The sequence below is a fragment of the Lonchura striata genome, chromosome 8, assembly GCF_046129695.1.
Source record: "Lonchura striata isolate bLonStr1 chromosome 8, bLonStr1.mat, whole genome shotgun sequence".
NCBI classification, from domain to species: domain Eukaryota; kingdom Metazoa; phylum Chordata; class Aves; order Passeriformes; family Estrildidae; genus Lonchura; species Lonchura striata.
The window spans coordinates 33,610,158-33,622,321 of record NC_134610.1 but is presented as its reverse complement, the minus strand read 5'-3'; the positions used below and the strand labels follow the sequence as shown (position 1 = coordinate 33,622,321).

Below are 12,164 nucleotides of genomic sequence, written 5' to 3'. Positions count from 1 at the left end.
CACTGTGTGAGAAGGGCAGGAACAGGTGAGCTACAGCTGAGCACCTGGCACAGCAGCTTCACACCCTGGTGAGCTCCACTGCAAATGCATTACACCTCTGTGTTCTGGGGTACTCACTAGCCACTCCTATACTGTTCTTAAACTCTAGATTGTAAATCTGAACTACCACTACCCAGCTCCTTAACACTTTTGAACGTGATGATCTTGGAGGTGTTTTCCAGCCTCAGTGATTCTATGATTTTGTGCTATCTGCTTTATATCAGAGTAAATCTGGTGCACAGTGGGAGCCCTGGCTGCAGCTGAGCAGTGCTCTGGTACAAACAGAGGCTGGCTTTCCTGGGCACCCTCAGCTGCTCTACAGCACTCAAGGAAGCAGCAGGGAAGCTCAGGCTGCCTGTCCTTGGATTGCTTCCACATGTTTTGGGTGTTTCAGTTCCCCCGCTCTGACTGAATTTCCCTTATCACATTCTTCAGTGGGACAGTTGGACACATTGCCCAAATCTCCAGGGCACACAGTGTAAAACGTAAAGTGCCTCATGCTAGGAACCAGGAGCCATTCTGAAAGCTCCAGTGAGCCCTCTCCTTTGGCTCCCTAGCACATTTATTTGGCAGAGGCCTCTGCCACACTATCAAGCAGCTGTAGAACAAAATACCAAGGGACCACTTCCGTCCTCAGTCCCCCCTGAAATATGTAAGTCTGTTAAAAAGGAGTCATACCAATGTCAGTATAATAATGCAAAGCTTTTAAAATGAGCCCTCATTACTGCAATACTTGTTTCCTGTGCATCCCCCGAGTCCATCTTCTTAAGTCTACTGCCTGGAACAAAGTATTTACTGCCAGCATTTCCCAGCCAAATGAGAAGTGGGAAAAGCTATCAGTTCTGTTTTGTCTGATGCATGGGCAACACAATTTAGAGCAATACTGAAGCTGGCAACATCAAATCCTCAACCAGGGCAATGTAGTGATGTCCCACTGCCTTTCCTAAGACTTAGTATCAGCTCCAAACAACACCTGCACATACAAAGCAGCTATATCTATCTTTCCCCAAAAGTATTAATTCCCTAGGACTCGTGCAGAAGAAACCACTTTGGCTTCAAAACAAAGAACCAGATATTTAATCTTTTCAGTGTGAGTAAATACACATAATGGGTAACTCACTTTTAAATCAATGTTAGTTTTGGACTTCAGTACAAGTTAACATTTTAAACAAACCGACTTTTAAGGACCTCTACAAAAGTCAATGAAGCATCAGCCACCTACAGAAGGAGGTGATGCATCTCTTAATGTTCATTTTTAGCTCCTTCTAGGATGATTTTAAACACTTTTTACAGTGCTTTCTCTGATCTTTTTTAAAAAGGACTCACAATATGCTTTTATAAAAACTTTGCTGGATTTAAGCTTAAAATTAACATTAACCTGTGGGATTGCGTGGGATATTGTCATGCCTGGTCAGGACTGAAGATCAATCTCTCAATGCCAACAGAATGCTGGTTTAACCATCAGGGGCTATTCAACACATGAAATGCAGCAATGCCATGCCCTGCTCACCTAAGTGCTCACACTGTTGGCCCAGCCCAGCTCTGCACTGCAGCAGCAGCTGCATGGCTGATCTCTTCCAAGCCCTGCTTCCCAGTCCAGCCTGCACCTGTACCAAGGCAGGTGCGTTTCTTCTGGCAACAGAGGAATGGTGCTGCACCCTTCCAAAGGAGCATGTACAAGTGTCCCATAGACAGGCAGTGGCCTGTGTCATGTACAGATTAATTTCCAGAGCAGTTCTCAGCCAAGGTCAGCAGTTCTCCCATCTCTCCCCCTCTTTTCTGGCACTGTCCCAGCTGAAGGGAGCTTTGCCTCTGACCAGGACTCATCCCTAAATCCTGCTCCCATCCACTGCCTGCCCACTCTTGGGGACTGCCAGCTCACACCTCTGTGTGTGCAATGTGATTAGGAAAGAGAAACATGCACCTACTCTTGAAGAAGGAAAATGTGAGAGATGCACATCAAAGCCCTCAGTGCATCTTCAGTGCCTGTCAGGAGCAGCTGTGGCTGCCCCATCCCTGGAAGTGTCCCAAGGTCAGGTTGCACAGGGTTTGGAGCAACCTGGGATTGGAATGACATGAGCTTTAAGGTCCCTTCCCACCCAAACCTTCTGAACTATCTCTTCCACTTTTGCCAAAGGTGTGCTCTCTGGGCACCTAAATACCTGCAAGCTTCTGCAGTCATAGTGCTAAAGATGTCCAGCTGCTGAGGGGAGAACTGAGGCCAGGGCTGGGGGTACTGCAGCCTCCAAGAGGGCTGCATACAGAGGCTGAGCTCCTTAGTGTACTGAAAATGAGGAGCAGTTGTGGAAATTTCCAGGTTGCAGAGGAGCTACGCTGGGTGGCTGGGATAAAGCTGGAAGCACATACATAGAACAAGATTAAAAATGACAACATAAGTGAGAAAGGAGAAAGAGAAGGAAGAGCTGAGAGAGCAGTCATTGAGAAGGAAGGAATATTCTTAAATAGAGAGAAAGGATGACAAGGAAAGGAATAAGAAAGCAACTCATACACAGGAACAGCTAGGAATGAGTTTCAGCTCACCAACAACCTCTGCAGGCTGTGTTACCCCAGATGCAGCACATATTCTGAATTTGGGGTAAAAAAGGAACAGTCACCACTTAATCCTATTCCCTCTCCTCATATGTGGTGCAAGGCTGTGGATGAAAATAGTTTCAGTACATCAGCAAGACTGCCAAATCTACACAGCACTGGCAGCTGATACATTCACATAAAGGGGAGCAGAGTATCTGTCTGGACAGATGCATGGGCAGAGAATCAGACTGTAAATCAGTTTTATCCTGCCAGATGTTATACGGGGTGCTGGAAGCTCTACCAAACTGATCATGTATTAATTAATGTCAAGGAAGGAAACAGAAACAAAAAGCAAAGTACCTGGGGTTTATTTTCCCCTCCTAAAATACACAGTGCCTCCTACTGAAACTGATTTCCATGAACTATTCAATCTACTCAGTCCTGAGTGAAATTACTCTGAGAAGCAGCTAAGAGGTTTTCCTGCCCTGGAGCTAATGATATCTCTCAGTTATTTTCCATATGCTGCATGCAACTAAAACTAAAGTTTTGGGCAGTTATTTTCCACAGACAGGAGAAGGGCTCACTCCCATGTTCTAATGTATACAGCTGGAGTACCTTGAGTTTCCTGCACTTTCTACATGTCATGAGGAATGCCTCAATACTAACAAAACCCCACGAAACGACCAAAACTGCATTTCTAAATCATCACTTCAGAAGAGGCTTTCCCAGCACCACTTACTGTGCTCTGTAGTCAGTCTGTGAAACAGGAGAGAAAATGTAAATGTTTTGCTCAGAATCTCCCAAAGAACAAATAACAGCGTAAACACCATCACACAGACATCTCACTTTGAGTGCCTTTGAATTTCCAGATCAGCCATTGGTAGGGACAGGCACTGGATCATCAGTGCTCAGCTGCCAGCTAATGACAGCTGTTTTGTGCTGATTTCCATCTCCTCAGCTGGCAAAGGCAAGCAAATCTGTATTATCATATTATAAGGACTGAATTTCAAGTGAGCAGTTAATCTACCAGTAGCAATTCCACAGAACAAAAAACCCTAACCAAAACACTAGCACACACTAAGTTTTGCTGTCCTTACTCAGGATATGAATACAGCAAGAGAAGAGATGAAAGACAAAGACAGGGGGTTGTCCCCTGCTTCCTTCTACTATTTCCTTTAAGTTTCTAACTCAAATTAAAACCCAGATTGCCTTTGCCTTCCAATTTTAATACAGAGTAGCTAATCATAGTTAGTCAAATCAAGGAGTCTGCATATATCTCTCTCTCATACTTTGTACAGAAAATATACCCCAAAGTAATATTTTCTTTTCATTTCCATGGAAGTGGTGCCTCAGTGAGGACTACAGAGTGGAGTCCCAATCAAAAAGTGCTTGCAGCTTCTTCCTTATATCCCTTAACCTTGAGAAGCAAACGCTAGAGGAAAAAACTAAATCCTCCTTTCCTTTGTCAGCCAGCCTGACTGTGGCTCACAGACGTCACAGGGAGCCTGTGCACTCCTGAATGCTAAATAATCTCCTAGGCTACATACTTTCTCTCAGTGGAGCTTAGAAAGAGATCTCACTTTGAGCAGGGCCATGTTGGCATGGCAACCGGAGAAAAAAGGAATCAGCAAGCCTGGAGGAGACTTTGTGTGACTCTCATTTTTGCGAGAGATGTGATGGTACCTACCTCCTCTCCACCAAAAGTTCAACCCGTGCCCAGTGGGTGAGGAAGGGCTGATGTCTGCCCTGCGTGCTGGCAGGACCTGGGGACGCCTTGTCCTGGGCTGGAAAGTTCATCAGCCTAACAGCTGAGCTTCCACAATGGAAAACAGGAGGGAGGGATTTGTGAAGTGTGGGCTGAGCAGGTTAATGACTGCCCTCGTGACACAGGGCAAGGGAGCTGGACGTGAGGCCAGCAGTGCTCACCAGCACATCCCCTGCTGTCACCTAAGAACCTGCTGCTTCCTTCCCAAGGTGACTTTGGAGAAGATGCCATTTCAGCTCTGCCCAAAACAAGAGTAGCTGTGTGCCTGCAAAACAAGGCTCTGTTGTTTAGCAATGAACTTTCTTCCAAATCCTTCTGTCCTCAGACCAAAACTGGAATGAAAGATTACATGCTGGCACAGTTCCTAGCAATACCAGCCTGAGCTGCTCAGTGCCAAATATTGCCCAGTGTTTCTGCATGTCCTTCATGATGCCATCAGGGTGATGGAGACCACGATAGACCCTTTAAACAAAACAGTAATGAGCCTTTGAAGCATCCCATCTCTACTCTCTACCTCTCTCAAGGGCAGAGCTGAGCCCAGCCCAGAGGGCAGAAGCTGTGGGGAGGTGGCACACAGTCCTGCACAGTCCATGGCTCTGCACAGACCTTCTGGCTCACCTGGGGTAGCTCTCTCCACCCTTGTGCCTTTTCTCCTGGCTTTTACAAGTCCTGTCTACTTTATGTAATTCATAAATGCAAAAGCTGTCTCTTACCACACACTTTATAAACTGAAGAAGACTCCAGCAGAACAGGCCACAAATTGGAATGTCTTCTGGGCACAACTGCCCCACCAGTCACACAGCTAATGCCACAGCTGGATGGTCAAGATCTGACCAACAGAGACAGGGAAGTTGCATTTACAGCCCTCATTAGAACAGGTACTTCAACATGGATAGTGGGGAGGGAGGGCAGAGGCAAACAAAAAGCAGAGACAAGGCAAAAATGAAACTCCCGGAATGCCTTCAGTATCTGACATTTTCAGCAGCAATAACTCTCCTGGCCACAGCAGTCCCCCAGGAAAGGCTGCAGATGTTCATAAAAGGCACCTTTGACAAACAGAGCTCATGGCAGACAGTCTAAACTAAGGTGTGGCTGGAACGTGTTATGAAAGATGCTTCTTCCACATCCCAGCCTTGCTGTTCCTTGTTACATCTCCGAGGTTATAGATTATGTTTTCTGGGAGCACTGACAGCATCAAGTGTGTGCTGGTTGCCAAGCCAACACGCTCACAGGCACTCTGCTCTCACTTCTTAAGGAAGCACAGCTGCTTTTGCAATGCCTGTATTGTAACAAGGAAACACCAAAGTGAATTGAAAGAGCAACAGGGAGCCCAAAGGAAAGGGCTGGTGGATGCCTTCCCTTGGCCAAATGCAGCACTGATGCAGTTTGATGCAGCAGCTGGCTCTGATGGAGTTACTGCACCTGGTTTGAGATACAGTTTTCAAAAGCAAGACTGAACCACACACTCCCAGAGGAGCTTAGGGTTAAAAAAGCCTGATGGCTGATGTTCTCTACATGGCTGACTCCCAGCCATGGGAACCAGCAGCACCTGCACACCAGGCTATCTCACCCTGCACCCTTTCAGACAGTAATTTCTGCATTCTCCCCACAACTGTGCCAGACCCTCCAGTTCCTACCAAGACATGTCAATCACTGACTGATTTCTGAAGCCCTTAGAGGAGGTGGGAGGGCAGAACCAGCCCCTTAGAGAGGTTATGACTGGACAAAAAACAATGTCTTAATGGATTGACTGATAGGGCCAGCCACAGAAAAACCCACAGAGACTGGGAGTTATTGAATAATTTAGAGTCAGAGAGAAGATAGCTGTGGGTAGGGAATGTAAAAAGATGGAATTTCTGTGCCCTTATTCCTTTATAGCAAGGTTAACAGAGAATAGTAAAACCCCCATCATTTTCTACAAGTTCCCCAGAAGAGTTCTGCTGTCCCCCACCCACACAGACTATGAAAATGTCTATAATATTACAGTAACGTGTCCCAAAAAATGACACTTGTATTACACTTAACACAGAGAAGTTTCAGATGCCTATGGTATGTTTGCCTGTATCTAAATTTGCAGAGATGACAGTGTACAGTAATTACTGTCACAGTTCCTGGACAAGGGGAGGGAGATCAAAATGCCTAATTAACAGCTTCTCTCCCATGGGATCTATCAATGACACAGTAAGATACCTTCTTCCAGCTCTGTAAGATAAATAACAGAAATGGGACAAACCCAGCAGTCACATTCAGCTCTGAATGTCATTGATTTTACATCCTTCTGTGCATTTTGTCTGCATTGCTCAAGACACGCCGCTTGCTGAAAATGCACATCTGACAGCAAGGCTGGGAGGCTCTTTGGGAAACAGGCACTCAGGAGCTTATCAGGGGGGCTTACAGCTCCACAAGGACTTGGGCAACAGCAGGACAGCCAGTGCAAACAGCCAAATGAAAAGAAAATCTCTGACAAAAGCAGTCCTGTTGAAAAGAACAAAAATGCCTCCATACAAAGAAGGCCTGTTTGTATGTCTGCTGCCAGTGCCTTCAGAATATTACCACTTGTATGGCAAGAGAGAGAGGAAGGAAAAGGAAATTAAATGTGATGTCACTAGAGGAGGGAACAAGCCACTAGCACACCACGGGAGCAGGCTATGACTCCCAGTGCATTTCAGCCTGGAAAGGCTGTTGCATTTGGTGACTCCAAATACAGAGCTGCCATTCTGCTCCAGGACTAGTCCAGAGGGGCTGAGGGCCCTCAGCCTGCACAAAGTAGCACTATGGTGATTTTCTAACCACCATGGTAATTTCCTAACAGTGCTGTGCTGATGTGGGCTGTGAACAAGATCCTCTTTACCTGGAGACCGGCTACTACATGGAAGAGGATGGGATACAGACTGTTTCCCTGACACACAGCAGGAGGCTGAAACGAGCACAATTCCTGCCTTCAACATGTTTTTGGGGGTTTTTTTTGCATTACCTAAACAGACTGCTCAAGCACTACCTGCTATAACAGGGCAATCTTTCAGGTTTGCATTCCCTGCACTTTATATAAAACTTTATATTTGTTTAAAAGATTAGATGGAATAAGTCTGTTCCAGATACCTATTTAGTCCAGCTTTACAAAGCCTGAAACAAAGGGCTGAATTAAGATAAATTACATTCCAAGTGGTAATGTGGTTTTTCCCTCCACAGTTTTCTCTTCAGTTGCTTCCTGCTGTCTGAATCCTCTCCTTTCTGGGGTAGTATATGCCATCACACAAAACCTGGTTTGTCTCTGGATCAGCAGATAAAACTGGACCTTTTTCTATTGTCCTTAGCTTATATTAAAATTTCCTTTTTCCCCTGCCTCTTCCCACCCCTGCTTTGCTCCCTCGTAGCTTCTACCTCACCAGCTCTCCTGCTGCTGAGTCTGCTTCCCCACATTGCTCAGCCCTTACCTCTCCCTCAGACCAATACTGCCACCTCTGCACTCTTCTTCACAGGTCTCTCATGGACCTGCCATGGGCTGCCTCTCACCCACTTCCTTGTGACCCTAGAGCCAAAAGTGCCCAGCCTGCAGTGGGATTGCTGTGCCATGTCAGGGAACTTGCTACAGCTTACCACAGTCCCTTTGCATCCCACACGGTTTGGGTTCCCTGCCAATTAATGAGGGGCTATATTTTGTCAGTCTGGTATGACATGTTACTGTCCTTAACACTGTCTGACACCAGGACACAGACACTGTCCTGAGGCTCTGGTAATAGGATTTCAGGAAATGCTTTCCCTGCATCTGTCAAAAAAATAATTCATCAAATAACAGCGTGGGTAATCCAAACCCCCTCCACTGACAAATCTGAATTTGGCATATAATGAAGAAAGCACTTAATCAGTTGAGTCACTGTATATAAAGACATATTGTAGAAGATGCTTCACAATGTTCACCCTTATTATCCCTAATAATATAAATTTGACTGGTTAGTTACTGCATTACTGAAAAAACAGATGCATTTTAAGTGCAAAAAGCCAAACCTTTGTAGCTTGATGTTCTTGCAATTCAAATAAAATGGATTATATCGAACTGCTGGTTCCCACAGAATGCTGCAGCATATCTGTAGTCCTCACAGCTTCCTCCCAGTTAGCTGACCACAACTTTCCAGTGAGCAAAGAAAAGGCTGCCACTCACGTGTTTCATTGCAAGTCAGGCACATCCTGTGCTCTACCACTGGGTCCAGTCCAAAGCTTTCCTTGTCAGCCCACTTCAGAGTGAGTTTCTGAGGATTCCTATCGTAAAAATGCAGCAGAGACCCTGGCTCAGGGAAGAAATTATGATGTCTGGCTCAAGATCAGAAGGCTGAAGGATCTGCTTTATTAAAACTATACTATATTACATTAATGTACTATTTAAAGAGAGACTATCCTATTCTACATACTTACTTCTTACTCACCTATCTGACTCAAACCTGTGACTCTCTGCTGAGAGCCCGAGCCACAGCTGGATCCATTGGTCACTGACCCCAAACACCCTTCACCAGAATCCAACCCAGCAATCACTGCAGGTAAACAATCTCCACACCACATTCCACATGGGGAAAGCAAAGGAGCAGAGATAAAGATTGTTTTCTCTTCTTCTCTCTGTGCTTCTCCTGAGACACAGAATTCTGTCTCTCTGTCCAGAGAATCTGAATGTCACAGATTACACTATCATGTCCCTTTGCATCACTCATTTCACACATCATGGAAATGTTTGGCTTGACAAAACCTACAGGTCTCATTCTCCACTCTTAATAATTCCATGGTTTTCACCAAGATGCTCAGTGTGCAAGTGAGAAGGGACATGGACAGGCATGAAGCAGGGAGAACACAGGGAAACTCAGTGGTCTCAGGCTGTGGGATGCTGCAGACTGAGCCAAAGGCAAGGTGCCTTCAGGAGCACCTCCAGAACAGCATGGGATTTGTGTCTGGCAGAAGCACAGGCAGCTGGTCTGCCATTATTAAATACCTATTATTAGTAAATATTTAGAATAGAGACTCAACAATGTAAAGGCCTTGTCAAGCCTCTAAAGGAGGGAAATAAAGCCTCAGGTTTTATCTTTTATATTTTTCAGATTCTGTGCTGCTTTAGTGTGTACTTCTGAGCTTCCTGTGAGGGGATGGTGAGTAGGGAGACAAAACAATTCCTTCTCCAGCTGGGGACCAAGGACAAATGATCCAAATCTCAGGCCTGAGAGCATAAACCATGAGGACTGAAGAGAGAAAAACAAGAAGGGTGGGACTTCATAACCTAAAGCTGTAATTAGACAATTAATTCCAATATGCAAATGAAGCAGAACTTATAAAAGTGAGAGACCCTGTGACCAGTTGTCCATTTTGTGACCATTTTGGTTCATCTTGGGTGTAGCCCTGGCTGGGCTCTTGTGCTGCCCAAGGTGTACCCATTGAGGCCTTTTAATAAATCCCTACCTTATTCTTTAACTCCATTTAGCCTCTGTTCTAGGTCAGCATTCACAAAGCATCAGGCCAATTACATATACACATTTATATCCACAAAATGCATACAAAAAGAAATAGGTGCTTTACCACCCACACTTATATCACACCCCTAATAGCTTCCTGTGGGCTATTCCAAAAAAAAAAACAGGGCTGTTCTCCTGCACATATCTGCCCTGGCTTGGGTGGCTGCTGGATCGGGCCCTGAGGCTGCCCTGCACACAGCTCTGTGCACTCCCATGTTCCTATCGGTCCCTTTGAAAGGAGGGCATTGATGTGTCTCCATCATGCAGCCATTACCAGCACGATGCTGAGACAGATCAATCAAAGGCAATACAACAGCCAGATTCAGAGGATTCCAAAAATTGAGGTCAGACTTAGTAGCTCTTAGACACTGAGAGAGATATATATACAAAAAGGCAAATTTAACTGTGCAAATCTAAAAATGTCACTTGTAGTGATAGACTGGATGTGTTTCAGGAAGAACTGTCACTTCCTCCCCCACTACCATCCCTTGTCTCTGCATCACTGCGGGCATAAGGTGTCTTTGTCCTGGTGGCCTTATTCTAACTTTTCCCTTAACACACAGCCCTCTGATTTTACAGCACAAGCCCTGTCAATGGGTGTCCTGCTGCTTTGCTATGCCTTGAAGAGTCAACTGCCCTGCTACAGAACACCTCTCCTTAGGAGAGGACCATTTTGTGGCTAAATCCCAGCCCTGGGTCAGTCAGACGCAGCAGCTCTTCCTTAAGAGAAATACCTCAAAATGCACCAGGGACTGGATGATGGACAGCTGCCTGGGCAATCTCTTTAAACTAGTGTTCTGCTGCGCATAAGGTTGTGTCAGTTCCTGGGGATTTACAGACTCCAACATGAAGGCTGAGAAGCCAAAGATTTGACTAGGTTACAGTGCTGGATTTGCACCAGAGAAAACAAAATCCCTGTAAATCTACTCAAACCCACAGCCTGGCTAATTATCTCCATCGACCGTGGCTTCCAGTGCACTTCTCCTCAGATGTTTGGAGTCAGTAAGCTACTACAAATGATTAAATGATTCATATTATTGATAATGTGGCATTTAAAACCCCCACCTGATGCAATACCCTTTGCTGAAGTTAAAATTTGCAAGCAGACAAACACAGCAAAGACAACTAAATTTTGTTGCAAATAACAATCCTGATTTTAAGATCAAATTCTGAATTGAACATCAAAAATCTAGAAGACCTTCCCCACATTGCATTTAGCACATCCAACTAGTAAATGTAAGTTTGAAGTGGCAAAGCACACTCTGGTCCCTTTCTATCACTACAGTAGATTGCTAACTGGTTTGTCCTTCAAAAAGAGAAAAAAAATACTGAAAGAAAAGTATCCTACGAAGGTTTACATCGCCCTGATTAAATGTGAGCTTAGCCAGTACCTCAGTGTACAGTGCACAGGTTCCCAGAGAGCCAGGAATTCAGGCATGAAGATAAGCAGTTCTAGGGACTTCTCCAGTGCTCAAGGACAAAGATGTCACAAGATAAGTTGTATTAAGACTCCCTAACAAAAGCTGTACATATTGACAGTAAGTCTCCACACCAGAGATCTTAGAGTTTGACAGTGAGAAAACTGCAGTGAAGGAGGAAATGAGGCCACAAAGTGGTGACTGAAGCAAGCTTCACCTGGATGAAGAGTAATCTTCTTCCCTCAGCAAATGTGTGTCCTCAGCACTACTGCATGCCCAAGAATATACTTCCTCATTTTGTCTTGTTCTGCTTTTAACCACTTGCCTCAAAAAGCAACATGAAAAGGCATTACTATAATGCCTGCTGATGGCCAGCAGTGGTCTTCTTCCTCCTGTCACCCATTAGCTGCAAACTCAAATGTTTGGATTTCTCTCTGACCAGCCCTTAGAACCCGAGCTTCAGAGAGCCTGAGAAAAGCATTTCTCTCCTCTCTTTCTAAGGAGAGGAAATTCCTTTTGATCCTGTAAAGTTATCCCCACTTTTGCATATGTATGGGGGGACTTATCCAACATGGGGTGAAAAGATGAGAAATGCATTCAGTCTCTATTTGCTGGCTAAACATGGACTAAAGACCTCGTTAGCATCTCCCCAGTCATCAATACTGTGTTCACCTGAATGCTCACACGAGATTTCTTTTACCTTAGCCAAAATTTGAAAGCCAATTTGTAAGAAGAGACTTAAAATATAAACATATTTACTTTTAGCAGATATTTCCATTTCTAGCACAATTGCTTATGAAATGACTGTATGGTCCAGGAGCCTTAAAATTCTCCAGCCTCTGAGAAATTATGGATAGCATCTCCAAATGCTGTCAACAGCCAAAAAAAAACATTGCTAGAAAGATCTCTTTAGCATGCATG

The 12,164-nt window shown here is 44.9% G+C and overlaps 1 protein-coding gene across 43 annotated transcripts in view; it reads right to left on the bottom strand.

Annotated features, from left to right (window-relative positions):
* Positions 1 to 12,164, bottom strand: part of MAP2 (microtubule associated protein 2) — a 233,372-nt gene that overhangs the window by 60,262 nt on the left and 160,946 nt on the right. The gene's annotated exons all lie outside the window — the stretch shown is intronic.